We start from the raw sequence: 14,765 nt of genomic DNA, 5'->3' as shown, positions 1-14,765 counted from the left end.
GTAGGTGAGTGAGTGAATGAGTAGGTGAGTGAGTAGGTGAGTGGGTGAGTGGGTCAGTGAGTAGTTGAGTGAATATGTGAGTGGGTGATTGAGTGGGTTATTTGGTTATTCAGTTGGTGCGTTGAGTGAGTGAGTGGGTGAGTAGGTGAATGAATAGGTGAGTGGGTGAGTGAGTGGGTGGGTACACTGATCCTTACTGGCCGTTCACCCTGCAGGCTCGGTTCATTCGCCGCTACCCACACACATGTTGCTGCGTTGGTGGGCATCTGCGGATGGAACCGTGCCCCGTAACGCGTGTGAATCATTACGTTTGGGAACGATGATTCAATTGGGAATGATGCTTCTCAGCTGTTGTTCACACGCGTGGTGCGGATGAGCGTGGAGGGGCTCGCGTTACGCATTGCCACGGAATCTCTACAGCATGGGGAACTGTTTTTCTTTGTTGCCAGGATCAAAGCATCGAAAATAAGAACGGGTGTTTTTTTTCGACTTAAAGCTTTCGTGACTGCAGGGATTCATCTTCTTGGTTCTTTCGGTAAAGTCACGTAGAAGGGAAATAATAAAATAATACAAATAAAACATAATACAATTCTCACGACGTTTTAGGTCTGTTCTTCACCTGAGGACGGCTGCTTGCGTTGTGGCCGAAACGTCGTGAGAATTGCATTTTATAATGTTTTATTTTTATTATTTTATTATTTCCCTTCTACGTGACTTTACCGAAAGAACCAAAAAAATGAAGTAACGAAAGCTTTAAATCGAATATCATCAATATCCTTTATTTTTTTGTCATTTTCATTTTATTATTATTATTTTTCATCTTCGTGACTTCACCGAAAAAACCAAAGAGTTAAGAGGCTTTGATGTTGCGTGATTTTTACTTTTGGAAAAGCTCATTTTTGCCGGCCTTCATCACCTCCAGATGCCAGACAATGCTGCTGATATCACCCTCCAGATGCCAGAGACTGCCGGTTACATAACCGCTTACGTGCGAACAAAATAAATAAGTACATTTTTTATTAATAAAAGTAAAATAAAATAAAAATAAAATAAAAATCACGACGTTTCGGAGGCAACACAAGCCTCCGTCTTCAGGTGAAACCGTCACAGCACGATTGCTGTATCAAGTAAATGAGAAATTCTAAGAAAACAGTCCTTGTATATATATACTGGTTGAGGGTGGGAGGAGCCAAGGTAGTAATAATATTCAGGGCCTACCTTGGCTCCTCCCACCCTCAACCAGTATATATATACAAGGACTGTTTTCTTAGAATTTCTCAATTACTTGATACAGCTATCGTGCTGTGACGGTTCCACCTGAAGACGGAAGCTTGTGTTGCCTCCGAAACGTCGTGATTTTTATTTTACTTTTATTAATTTTAATTTTTTTACCTACGTGACTTTACCGAAAAAACCTAAGAATATGAATCCTTGCAGTCACGAAAGCTTCAAATCGAGAACAAAATAAATAAGTTAGTGTACTGCAACAACAACAACGATAACGACAAAGCGAATGCAGAACGTGTTGGGGGGGGGGGTGGAGGGGTGGAATATGTTGGCACAGTGGTAACGCCAAAACGCCACGTGTGTCCTTCATTCCACAAAAGCCCCGTGGGATGTTATGTTTTTAATAAGAGATTTTTTTTTATTTTATCAAATATTTCTCACCCCGTAGCTTCGCACTAGCGGAGCCAGTGTGTGGGGGCGGGGGGTGGAGTGGCACGTGCCCCCCCCCCCAATGATCCGATTGAAATCCCTAATTTCGATCGGATCATTGGGGTTTATTAGTAATACATCGGCATTTTGCGACCCCCACTGCCACTGTGTAGCATAGTTTTACGTGGCCAGGGACTCTATGAGATGATAGGACAATAGTCTGAGTCAACAATTGGCAGTAAGTAACGGCAAAGCGGTCGTAAGCGACGCAGAATTGTGCGCAGTTGCGTGTACACAGCACACGACTTCCCTGAAGGCATCAAAAGCTCCAGCGAGCGCGATGCCGATCCCACAACACGGTTCGAATTCGACCCTCGATCGATGGCTGCGTCATCGCCGCACACGCGTCGAATAACAAGCAAGTGGCAAGTCATCACTTACTAACAACTCCTAACTAACAACTCCTTACTATGGGTCTCTGTGTAACTCTATGGCCCTCTGTGTGAGTCTTTGGGTCTCTGTGTGACTCTATGGGTCTTTATGTGACTCTATGGGTCTCTGTGTGAGTCTATGGGTCTCTGTGTGAGTCTATGGGTCTCTGTGTGAGTCTATGGGTCTCTGTGTGAGTCTGTGTGGGTCTCTGTGTGAGTCTATGGGTCTCTGTGTGAGTCTATGGGTCTCTGTGTGAGTCTATGGGTCTCTGTGTGAGTCTGTGTGGGTCTCTGTGTGAGTCTATGGGTCTCTGTGTGAGTCTATGGGTCTCTGTGTGACTCTATGGGTCTCATAGTTGACCATCCTGAGACCATAAACTCGCCGCGCTTGAGAACGCCGATTTTATTTTATTTTTTATCGCAGGCAGTGGATGAAACTTGGATATTCGAACCCAGGATTCCAGCCGTGCTCACACTCTTATAACTTCTGAGCCAAACGGTGACCTCAGCGTAGCTTTGGGTTAGATCCCCGCTTGGCACATGTCAAGGCCCACGCATTCCTCGGTGGACACGAGGTGTCTTATGTAAACTCCCTCGCCTGGAAGGCAGGAGGTCGTGGGTTCAATCCCGACGCTGACGCATGCTGTATTGTTGTAGTTTTCGTGTCTCTCTCTCCTCATCATCACGGTAGAAAGATGTTAGAGACCCATAGACTCACACAGAGACCCATAGACTCGCACGGAGACCCATAGACTCACACAGAGACCCATAGACTCACTACAGAGACCCATAGACTCACACAGAGACCCATAGACTCACACAGAGACCCATAGACCCACACGGAGACCAATAGACTCACATAGAGACCCATAGACTCACTACAGAGACCCATAGACTCACATAGAGACCCATAGACTCACACAGAGACCCATAGACTCACACAGAGACCCATACACTCACACAGAGACCCATAGACTCACGCAGAGACCCATAGACTCAAACAAGACCCATAAACTCACACAGAGACCCACAGACTCACACAGAGACCCACAGACTCACACAGAGACCCATAAACTCACACAGAGACCCATAAACTCACACAGAGACCATAGACTCACACAGAGACCCATAGACTCAAACAAGACCCATAGACTCACACAGAGACCCATAGACTCACACAGAGACCCATAGACTCACACAGAGACCCATAGACTCACGCAGAGACCCATAGACTCACACGGAGACCCATAGACTCACACGGAGACCCATAGACTCACACGGAGACCCATAGATTCACACAGAGACCCATAGACTCACACAAAGACCCATAGACTCACACAGAGACCCATAGACTAACACAGAGACCCATAGACTCATACAGAGACCCATAGACTCACACAGAGACCCATAGACTCACACAGATCCATAGACTCGCACAAAGACCCATAGACTCACACAGAGACCCATAGCCTGACACAGAGACCCATACACTCACACAGAGACCCATAGACTCACACAGAGACCCATAAACTCACACAGAGACCCATGGACTCACACAGAGACCCATAGACTCACACAGAGATCCATAGACTCACACAGAGACCCATACACTCACACAGAGACCCATACACTCACACAGAGACCCATAGACTCACTACAGAGACCCATAGACTCACTACAGAGACCCATAGACTCCCTACAGAGACCCATAGACTCGCACAGAGACCCATAGACTCACACAGAGACCCATACACTCAAACAGAGACCCTTAGACTCACACAGAGACCCATACACTCACGCAGATACCCATAGACTCGCACAGAGACCCATACACTCACACAGAGACCCATACACTCACACAAAGACCCATAGACTCACACAAAGACCCATAGACTCACACAGAGACCCATAGACTCACACAGAGACCCATACACTCACACAGAGACCCAATCACTCACACAAAGACCCATAGACTCACACAGAGACCCATAGACTCAAACAAGACCCATAGACTCACACAGAGACCCATAGACTCACACAGAGACCCATAGACTCACACAGAGACCCATAGACTCACACAGAGACCCATAGACTCACACAGAGACCCATAAACTCACACAGAGACCCATAGACTCACACAGAGACCCATAGACTCACACAGAGATCCATAGACTCACACAGAGACCCATAGACTCACACAGAGACCAATAGACTCACACATAAACTCACACAGAGATCCATAGACTCACGCAGAGACCCATAGACTCACACGGAGACCCATAGACTCACACGGAGACCCATAGATTCACACGGAGACCCATAGACTCACACAAAGACCCATAGACTCACACAGAGACCCATAGACTAACACAGAGACCCATAGACTCACACAGAGACCCATAGACTCACACAGAGACCCATAGACTCACACAGATCCATAGACTCGTACAGAGACCCATAGACTCACACAGAGACCAATATAATCACACAGAGACACATAAACTCACACAGAGATCCATAGACTCACGCAGAGACCCATAGACTCACACGGAGACCCATAGACTCACACGGAGACCCATAGACTCACACAGAGACCCATAGACTCACACAGAGACCCATAAACTCACACAGAGACCCATGGACTCACACAGAGACCCATAGACTCACACAGAGATCCATAGACTCACACAGAGACCCATACACTCACACAGAGGCCCATACACTCACACAGAGACCCATAGACTCACTACAGAGACCCATAGACTCCCTACAGAGACCCATAGACTCGCACAGAGACCCATAGACTCACACAGAGACCCATACACTCAAACAGAGACCCATAGACTCACACAGAGACCCATACACTTACGCAGAGACCCATAGACTCACACAGAGACCCATACACTCACACAGATACCCATAGACTCGCACAGAGACCCATACACTCATACAGAGACCCATACACTCACACAAAGACCCATTGACTCACACAAAGACCCATAGACTCACACAGAGACCCATAGACTCAAACAAGACCCATAGACTCACACAGAGACCCATAGACTCACACAGAGACCCATAGACTCACACAGAGACCCATAGACTCACACAGAGACCCATAAACTCACACAGAGACCCATAGACTCACACAGAGACCCATAGACTCACACAGAGATCCATAGACTCACACAGAGACCCATAGACTCACACAGAGACCAATAGACTCACACATAAACTCACACAGAGATCCATAGACTCACGCAGAGACCCATAGACTCACACGGAGACCCATAGACTCACACGGAGACCCATAGATTCACACAGAGACCCATAGACTCACACAAAGACCCATAGACTCACACAGAGACCCATAGACTAACACAGAGACCCATAGACTCACACAGAGACCCATAGACTCACACAGAGACCCATAGACTCACACAGATCCATAGACTCGTACAGAGACCCATAGACTCACACAGAGACCAATATAATCACACAGAGACACATAAACTCACACAGAGATCCATAGACTCACGCAGAGACCCATAGACTCACACGGAGACCCATAGACTCACACGGAGACCCATAGACTCACACGGAGACCCATAGACTCACACAGAGACCCATAAACTCACACAGAGACCCATGGACTCACACAGAGACCCATAGACTCACACAGAGATCCATAGACTCACACAGAGACCCATACACTCACACAGAGGCCCATACACTCACACAGAGACCCATAGACTCACTACAGAGACCCATAGACTCCCTACAGAGACCCATAGACTCGCACAGAGACCCATAGACTCACACAGAGACCCATACACTCAAACAGAGACCCATAGACTCACACAGAGACCCATACACTTACGCAGAGACCCATAGACTCACACAGAGACCCATACACTCACACAGATACCCATAGACTCGCACAGAGACCCATACACTCACACAGAGACCCATACACTCACACAAAGACCCATAGACTCACACAAAGACCCATAGACTCACACAGAGACCCATAGACTCACACAGAGACCCATACACTCACACAGAGACCCAATCACTCACACAAAGACCCATAGACTCACACAGAGACCCATAGACTCAAACAAGACCCATAGACTCACACAGAGACCCATAGACTCACACAGAGACCCATAGACTCACACAGAGACCCATAGACTCACACAGAGACCCATAGACTCACACAGAGACCCATAAACTCACACAGAGACCCATAGACTCACACAGAGACCCATAGACTCACACAGAGATCCATAGACTCACACAGAGACCCATAGACTCACACAGAGACCAATAGACTCACACATAAACTCACACAGAGATCCATAGACTCACGCAGAGACCCATAGACTCACACGGAGACCCATAGACTCACACGGAGACCCATAGATTCACACAGAGACCCATAGACTCACACAAAGACCCATAGACTCACACAGAGACCCATAGACTAACACAGAGACCCATAGACTCACACAGAGACCCATAGACTCACACAGAGACCCATAGACTCACACAGATCCATAGACTCGTACAGAGACCCATAGACTCACACAGAGACCAATATAATCACACAGAGACACATAAACTCACACAGAGATCCATAGACTCACGCAGAGACCCATAGACTCACACGGAGACCCATAGACTCACACGGAGACCCATAGACTCACACGGAGACCCATAGACTCACACAGAGACCCATAGACTCACACAGAGACCCATAAACTCACACAGAGACCCATGGACTCACACAGAGACCCATAGACTCACACAGAGATCCATAGACTCACACAGAGACCCATACACTCACACAGAGGCCCATACACTCACACAGAGACCCATAGACTCACTACAGAGACCCATAGACTCCCTACAGAGACCCATAGACTCGCACAGAGACCCATAGACTCACACAGAGACCCATACACTCAAACAGAGACCCATAGACTCACACAGAGACCCATACACTTACGCAGAGACCCATAGACTCACACAGAGACCCATACACTCACACAGATACCCATAGACTCGCACAGAGACCCATACACTCATACAGAGACCCATACACTCACACAAAGACCCATTGACTCACACAAAGACCCATAGACTCACACAGAGACCCATAGACTCAAACAAGACCCATAGACTCACACAGAGACCCATAGACTCACACAGAGACCCATAGACTCACACAGAGACCCATAGACTCACACAGAGACCCATAAACTCACACAGAGACCCATAGACTCACACAGAGACCCATAGACTCACACAGAGATCCATAGACTCACACAGAGACCCATAGACTCACACAGAGACCAATAGACTCACACATAAACTCACACAGAGATCCATAGACTCACGCAGAGACCCATAGACTCACACGGAGACCCATAGACTCACACGGAGACCCATAGATTCACACAGAGACCCATAGACTCACACAAAGACCCATAGACTCACACAGAGACCCATAGACTAACACAGAGACCCATAGACTCACACAGAGACCCATAGACTCACACAGAGACCCATAGACTCACACAGATCCATAGACTCGTACAGAGACCCATAGACTCACACAGAGACCAATATAATCACACAGAGACACATAAACTCACACAGAGATCCATAGACTCACGCAGAGACCCATAGACTCACACGGAGACCCATAGACTCACACGGAGACCCATAGACTCACACGGAGACCCATAGACTCACACAGAGACCCATAAACTCACACAGAGACCCATGGACTCACACAGAGACCCATAGACTCACACAGAGATCCATAGACTCACACAGAGACCCATACACTCACACAGAGGCCCATACACTCACACAGAGACCCATAGACTCACTACAGAGACCCATAGACTCCCTACAGAGACCCATAGACTCGCACAGAGACCCATAGACTCACACAGAGACCCATACACTCAAACAGAGACCCATAGACTCACACAGAGACCCATACACTTACGCAGAGACCCATAGACTCACACAGAGACCCATACACTCACACAGATACCCATAGACTCGCACAGAGACCCATACACTCATACAGAGACCCATACACTCACACAAAGACCCATAGACTCACACAAAGACCCATAGACTCACACAAAGACCCATAGACTCACACAGAGACCCATAGACTCACACAGAGACCCATACACTCACACAGAGACCCAATCACTCACACAAAGAACCATAGACTCACAAAGAGACCCATAGACTCACACAGAGACCCATAAACTCACACAGAGACTCAGACAGAGACCCATAGACTCACACAGAGACCCATAGACTCACACAGAGACCGATAGACTCAAACGAGACCCATAGACTCACACAGAGACCCATAGACTCACATAGAGACCCATAGACTCACACAGAGACCCATAGACTCACACAGAGACCCATAAACTCACACAGAGACCCATAGACTCACACAGAGACACATAATCTCACACAGAGATCCATAGACTCACACAGAGACCCATAGACTCACACAGAGACCCATAGACTCACACAGAGACCCATAGACTCACACATAGACTCATAGACTCACACAGAGACCCATAGACTCACACAGAGACTCATAGACTCACACAGAGACCCATAGACTCACACAGAGACCCATAGACTCACACAGAGACCCATAGACTCACACAGAGACCCATAGACTCACACAGAGACCCATAGACTCACACAGAGACCCATAGACTCACACAGAGACCCATAGACTCACTACAGAGACACATAGACTCACTACAGAGACCCATAGACTCACACAGACCCATAGACTCACACAGAGACCCGTAGACTCACACAGAGACCCATAGACTCACACAGAGACACATAAACTCACACAGAGACCCATAGACTCACACAGAGACCCATAGACTCACACAGAGACCCATAGACTCACACAGAGACCCATAGACTCACTACAGAGACACATAGACTCACTACAGAGACCCATAGACTCACACAGACCCATAGACTCACACAGAGACCCGTAGACTCACACAGAGACCCATAGACTCACACAGAGACACATAAACTCACACAGAGATCCATATATTCACACCGAGATCCATAGACTCACACAGAGACCCATAGACTCACACAGAGACCCATACTTTGTACGGTGCGAAAGAAGTTCCACAGAAACACAGCTCGGTTACAAATCAACTCCTATCACCCGAACGCTGATGCCAATTTCTAGACTTCTTGTGACAACCCGCGTGAGTGAGGTTCTGAGTGACTTGGCAAATGAATGAAAACCGGAATGAATTAGTGGGGAATTTAGTGAGTTACTTGGTGATTTGGCAATTGAATTAGCGAATGAATGAATGAGTAAGTGAGTGAATGAGCGAGTGGGCGGTGAGTATGTAAGTGAGTGGGTGAGTGAGCCGGTTACTTAGTGACTTTACAAACGAATGAGTGGTTGGATGAATGAGTGGGTGAGTAGGTAGGTGAGCGAATGATTGAGTGATTTGAAAAAAGAAACGAATGAGTGGATGGATGAATGAGCAGGTGAGTGGGTACATGAGTGAGCAAGTGACTGATTGACTTGGCATTTGAATAAGTGACTGAACGAGTGCTGGTGAGTGAGTGGGTGAGTTACTGTGTGGCTTGTCAAATGAATGAGTGAGTGAATGAATGAGTGAGCAAGTGAGTGGATGAGTGAGTGGGTGGTAAGTGGGTGAGTGAGTGAGTTACTTTGTGACTAGGCAATTGAATGAGTGGATGGATGAATGAGCGGGTGGGTGAGTCGTTAGGTGAGCGAATGACTGAATGATTTGAAAAAAACGAATGAGTGGATGGATGAATAAGCGGGTGGGTGAGTCGTTAGGTGAGCGAATGACTGAATGATTTAAAACAAAACAAATGAGTGGATGGGTGAATAAGCGGGTGGGTGAGTAGTTAGGTGAGCGAATGACTGAATGATTTAAAACAAAATCGAATGAGTGGATGGGTGAATAAGCGGGTGGGTGATTCGGTAGATGAGCGAATGAGTGAGTGATTTGAAAAAAAACGAATGAGTGGATGGATGAATGAGTGGATGAATGAGTAGTTAGGTGTGCGAATGACTGAGTGATTTAAAAAAAACCGAATGAGTCGATGGATGAATGAGTGGATGAATGAGTAGTTAGGTGAGCGAATGAGTGAGTGATTTGAGACAAAACCGAATGAGTCGATGGATGAATGAGTAGATGAATGAGTAGTTAGGTGAGCGAATGAGTGAGTGATTTGAAAAAAAACGAATGAGTGGATGGATGAATGAGTGGATGAATGAGTAGTTAGGTGAGAGAATGACTGAGTGATAAAAAAACGAATGAGTGGATGGATGAATGAGCGGGTGGGTGAGTCGTTCGGTGAGCGAATGAGTGAGTGATTTGAAAACAAAAACGAATGAGTGGATGGATGAATGAGCGGGTGGGTGAGTAGTTAGGTGAGCGAATGCCTGAGTGATAAAAAAACCGAATGAGTGGATGGATGAATGAGTGGATGGATGACTGAGTGGATGAATGAGTAGTTAGGTGAGCGAGCGAGCGACTTGGCACGAGGCCTGCGAGCAACACCCCAACACAGCTCAATGCATCAACAGCGTCACGGCCGACTTCGACTACAGCTACGGCCATTAACTACTCGTACCCGCCATCACCGGATCTCGGTGATGAATCATCTCAGATGGCGATTCCCCGGACTGCCAGGGGGTCACAGCGGGACAAGCTGCAGGCTCGCGGTCATTAATTTTACTTTCAAAATTTCCCCAAATCCTCGGAATCGCCAAGAGGATGGTGCGTGATTTCCTGGGTAACCCCCCCCCTCCCCTCTCTTCCTTCCCTCTTCCCCCCACGACGTTGCCCCCCTCCCCCCTCCCCCCTCCTAAACCCTCCTTCTGTTTACAGCCATGCTGACCCAGCGGTGGGAAATTCCACATTCCTTTGGCGTGGGCGGGTCTATCTATAGGGTAACTACTCGGGAGAGGCAGGGGAGGGGGTCGTATATCACTCGTCACTTACATTAGCTCTGGTCAGGAATCGAACTGAGGATGTGGCATTGTTATAGCAAGATGTGTGATGATGTTTTGGAATGTGCGTGTTCTCTCTCTCTCGCTCTCTCTCTGTGGCCACGTGGTTTTTTTATTCGGGGCCTGCCCACTCACACACTCACTCACTCACCCACACACTCACCACCCACACACCCACTCACCCACCCACACGCTCACCACCAACTCACCCACCCACACACTCACACACTCACTCACCCACTCACCCACCCACACACTCACCACCAGCTCACCCACTCACTCACTCACCCACTCACCCACACACACACTCACCACCAGCTCACCCACTCACACACTCACCACCCACACACTCACTCACCCACTCACCACCAGCTCACTCACTCACCCACCCACTCACTCACCACTAACTCGCCAACTCACCCACTCACACACTCACTCACTCACCCACCCACACACTCACCACCAACTCGCCAACTCACCCACTCACCACCAGCTCACCCACTCACACACTCACCACCCACACACCCACCCACACACTCACCACCAACTCGCCCACTCACCCACTCACCACCAGCTCACCCACTCACACACTCACTCACTCACCCACCCACATACTCACCACCAACTCGCCCACTCACCCACTCACCACCAGCTCACCCACTCACACACTCACCACCCACACACCCACCCACTCATCCACTCACCCATCCACTCACCCACTCACCCATCCACTCACCCACTCACCCATCCACTCACCCAACCACCCACACACTCATCCACCCACTCACCCACCCACTACTCACCCACCCACTCACCCACTCACTCACCCATCCACCCACTCACCCACCCACCCACTCACCCACTCACTCACCCACCCACCCACTCACCCATTCCTCTCTCTGCTTATTTCCATGCACTGCTCCACTTGAGCAATTCCCGTCTCGTCTCTCTATCCCTCTCCCCTGCCCCGACAACAAAAAAAAACCTCTCATCACAATCATAAAAACCTCGCTCATCTCAAGACGCGAGTGCTGTTTGTTGCTGGTCTCTTGGCACAGTGGGCTGGTGGGGTAGGGGGAGTGGTTTGGGGTGCGTGCACTCTGCAGCTGTAAGAAAGACTCCAGATCAACAAATCAAAAAGAATTCGAGCTCAACCACCACCAACCCCCCAAGCCCATAGAGAGACAAACGCAGGAAGTGACCAATTTCCCCACAACAAAATACGACGACAAATGAATCTTTAGACGCCAGGAAGATGAGAGAGAGACACGCAAACTCCAAATGTACAGCAGCAGACGTAGTCAGGGTCGGGATCGAACCCGCGACCTCCTGTACACCAGGCGAGGTAGTTAACATCTCCTAGCCACCGTGATGATGATGATGAGAGAGAGAGACACGCAAACTCCAAATATACAGCAGCAGACGTAGTCAGGGTTGGGATCGAACCCGCGACCTCCTGTACACCAGGCGAGGTAGTTAACATCTCCTAGCCACCGTGATGATGATGAGAGAGAGAGAGAGACGCAAACTCCAAATATACAGCAGCAGGCGTCAGTGTTGGAATCGAACCCACGACCTCCTGTACACCAGGCGAGGTAGTTAACATCTCCTAGCCACCGTGATGATGATGAGAGAGAGAGAGAGACGCAAACTCCAAATATACAGCAGCAGGCGTCAGTGTTGGGATCGAACCCACGACCTCCTGTACACCAGGCGAGGTAGTTAACATCTCCTAGCCACCGTGATGATGATGAGAGAGAGAGAGAGACGCAAACTCCAAATATACAGCAGCAGGCGTCAGTGTTGGAATCGAACCCACGACCTCCTGTACACCAGGCGAGGTAGTTAACATCTCCTAGCCACCGTGATGATGATGAGAGAGAGAGAGAGAGACGCAAACTCCAAATATACAGCAGCAGGCGTCAGTGTTGGGATCGAACCCACGACCTCCTGTACACCAGGCGAGGTAGTTAACATCTCCTAGCCACCGTGATGATGATGAGAGAGAGAGAGAGAGACGCAAACTCCAAATATACAGCAGCAGGCGTCAGTGTTGGGATCGAACCCACGACCTCCTGTACACCAGGCGAGGTAGTTAACATCTCCTAGCCACCGTGATGATGATGAGAGAGAGAGAGAGAGACGCAAACTCCAAATATACAGCAGCAGGCGTCAGTGTTGGAATCGAACCCACGACCTCCTGTACACCAGGCGAGGTAGTCAACATCTCCTAGCCACCGTGATGATGAGAGAGAGAGAGAGACGCAAACTCCAAATATACAGCAGCAGGCGTCAGTGTTGGGATCGAACCCACGACCTCCTGTACACCAGGCGAGGTAGTCAACATCTCCTAGCCACCGTGATGATGAGAGAGAGAGAGAGAGACGCAAACTCCAAATATACAGCAGCAGACGTAGTCAGGGTTGGGATCGAACCCGCGACCTCCTGTACACCAGGCGAGGTAGTTAACATCTCCTAGCCACCGTGATGATGATGAGAGAGAGAGAGAGACGCAAACTCCAAATATACAGCAGCAGGCGTCAGTGTTGGAATCGAACCCACGACCTCCTGTACACCAGGCGAGGTAGTTAACATCTCCTAGCCATGGCGATGTTGCTGTGAAACCCCCTTGGGTGGGAGTCAAGGAGGTGAGAAGTCGTCTGTCACATTCACGACACGACTGGACTTGAAGCCTATTAGCCTGGGCTAGAAAACAGGGTAAACCGTATGGGGTGACAGGTATGATACAGTAGTGTATAGTGTAGTGTATATTGGTGTAGTGTATAGTGTAGTGTATAGTGTAGTGTATAGTGTATAGTGGTGTAGTGTATAGTGTAGTGAATAGTGGTGTAGTCTATAGTGTATAGTGGTGCAGTGTATAGTGTATCGTGGTGTAGTGTATTGTAGTGTATAGTGTGTAGTGTATATTGGTGTAGTGTATATTGGTGTAGTGTATAGTGTGTAGTCTATAGTGTAGTGTATAGTGGTGTAGTGTATAGTGGTGTAGTGTATAGGGTGTAGTGTATAGTGTATAGTGGTGTAGTGTATAGTGGTGTAGTGTAGTGTATAGTATAGTGGTGTATTGTGTAGTGGTGACGATCAACTGAAGGTAGTGAAGGCGCCCACATCGTAACACGTCAGGCAGCAGCAGTGGCATCAGCAGCAGCAAGCGCCTAAACGACTGTGACGTCGCGTGCCCAGCTTGTGCCAGGCTAGGTGCACTTTGGGGCCATCACGTGATGCGTCGCAGGCTCTCTCGCTCTGTCTCTTCGCTGCTGGCAGGAGGATTAGGTCACAGGACAGACCCCGCCAGCACCACCACCAACAACAGCACCAACAACAACAACCACCACAACAACCACCATTCGCCGCTAAGTGTCAGCGACGTAACAACGACGCTTGTGCCAGGCTAGGTGCACCTTTGAGGCCATCACGTGATGCCAGGAGGTCATGGGACTGGATCCCAGCAGGTGCCGTGGGTTGACCGACTGAGATTGATGGGCAGGCAGCTATTGACCCCCCACCCCTGCGGTGCCAACTCCTCTGCGTTTTATCCGCCCGGCGCTCCGCTCGTTGTTGTGAGCGTCGCTCCT

General features: G+C 48.8%; 1 protein-coding gene across 1 annotated transcript in view; it reads left to right on the top strand.

Annotated features, from left to right (window-relative positions):
* LOC144950520 (BAI1-associated protein 3-like) overlaps positions 1–14,765 on the top strand; it is a 100,275-nt gene that overhangs the window by 16,725 nt on the left and 68,785 nt on the right. The gene's annotated exons all lie outside the window — the stretch shown is intronic.

The sequence above is a fragment of the Lampetra fluviatilis genome, chromosome 58 (genome assembly GCF_964198595.1).
Source record: "Lampetra fluviatilis chromosome 58, kcLamFluv1.1, whole genome shotgun sequence".
In the NCBI taxonomy this organism is placed as follows: Eukaryota; Metazoa; Chordata; class Hyperoartia; order Petromyzontiformes; family Petromyzontidae; genus Lampetra; species Lampetra fluviatilis.
The sequence above is the reverse complement of the archived record's forward strand: the minus strand, read 5'-3'. Positions and strand labels throughout refer to the sequence as shown.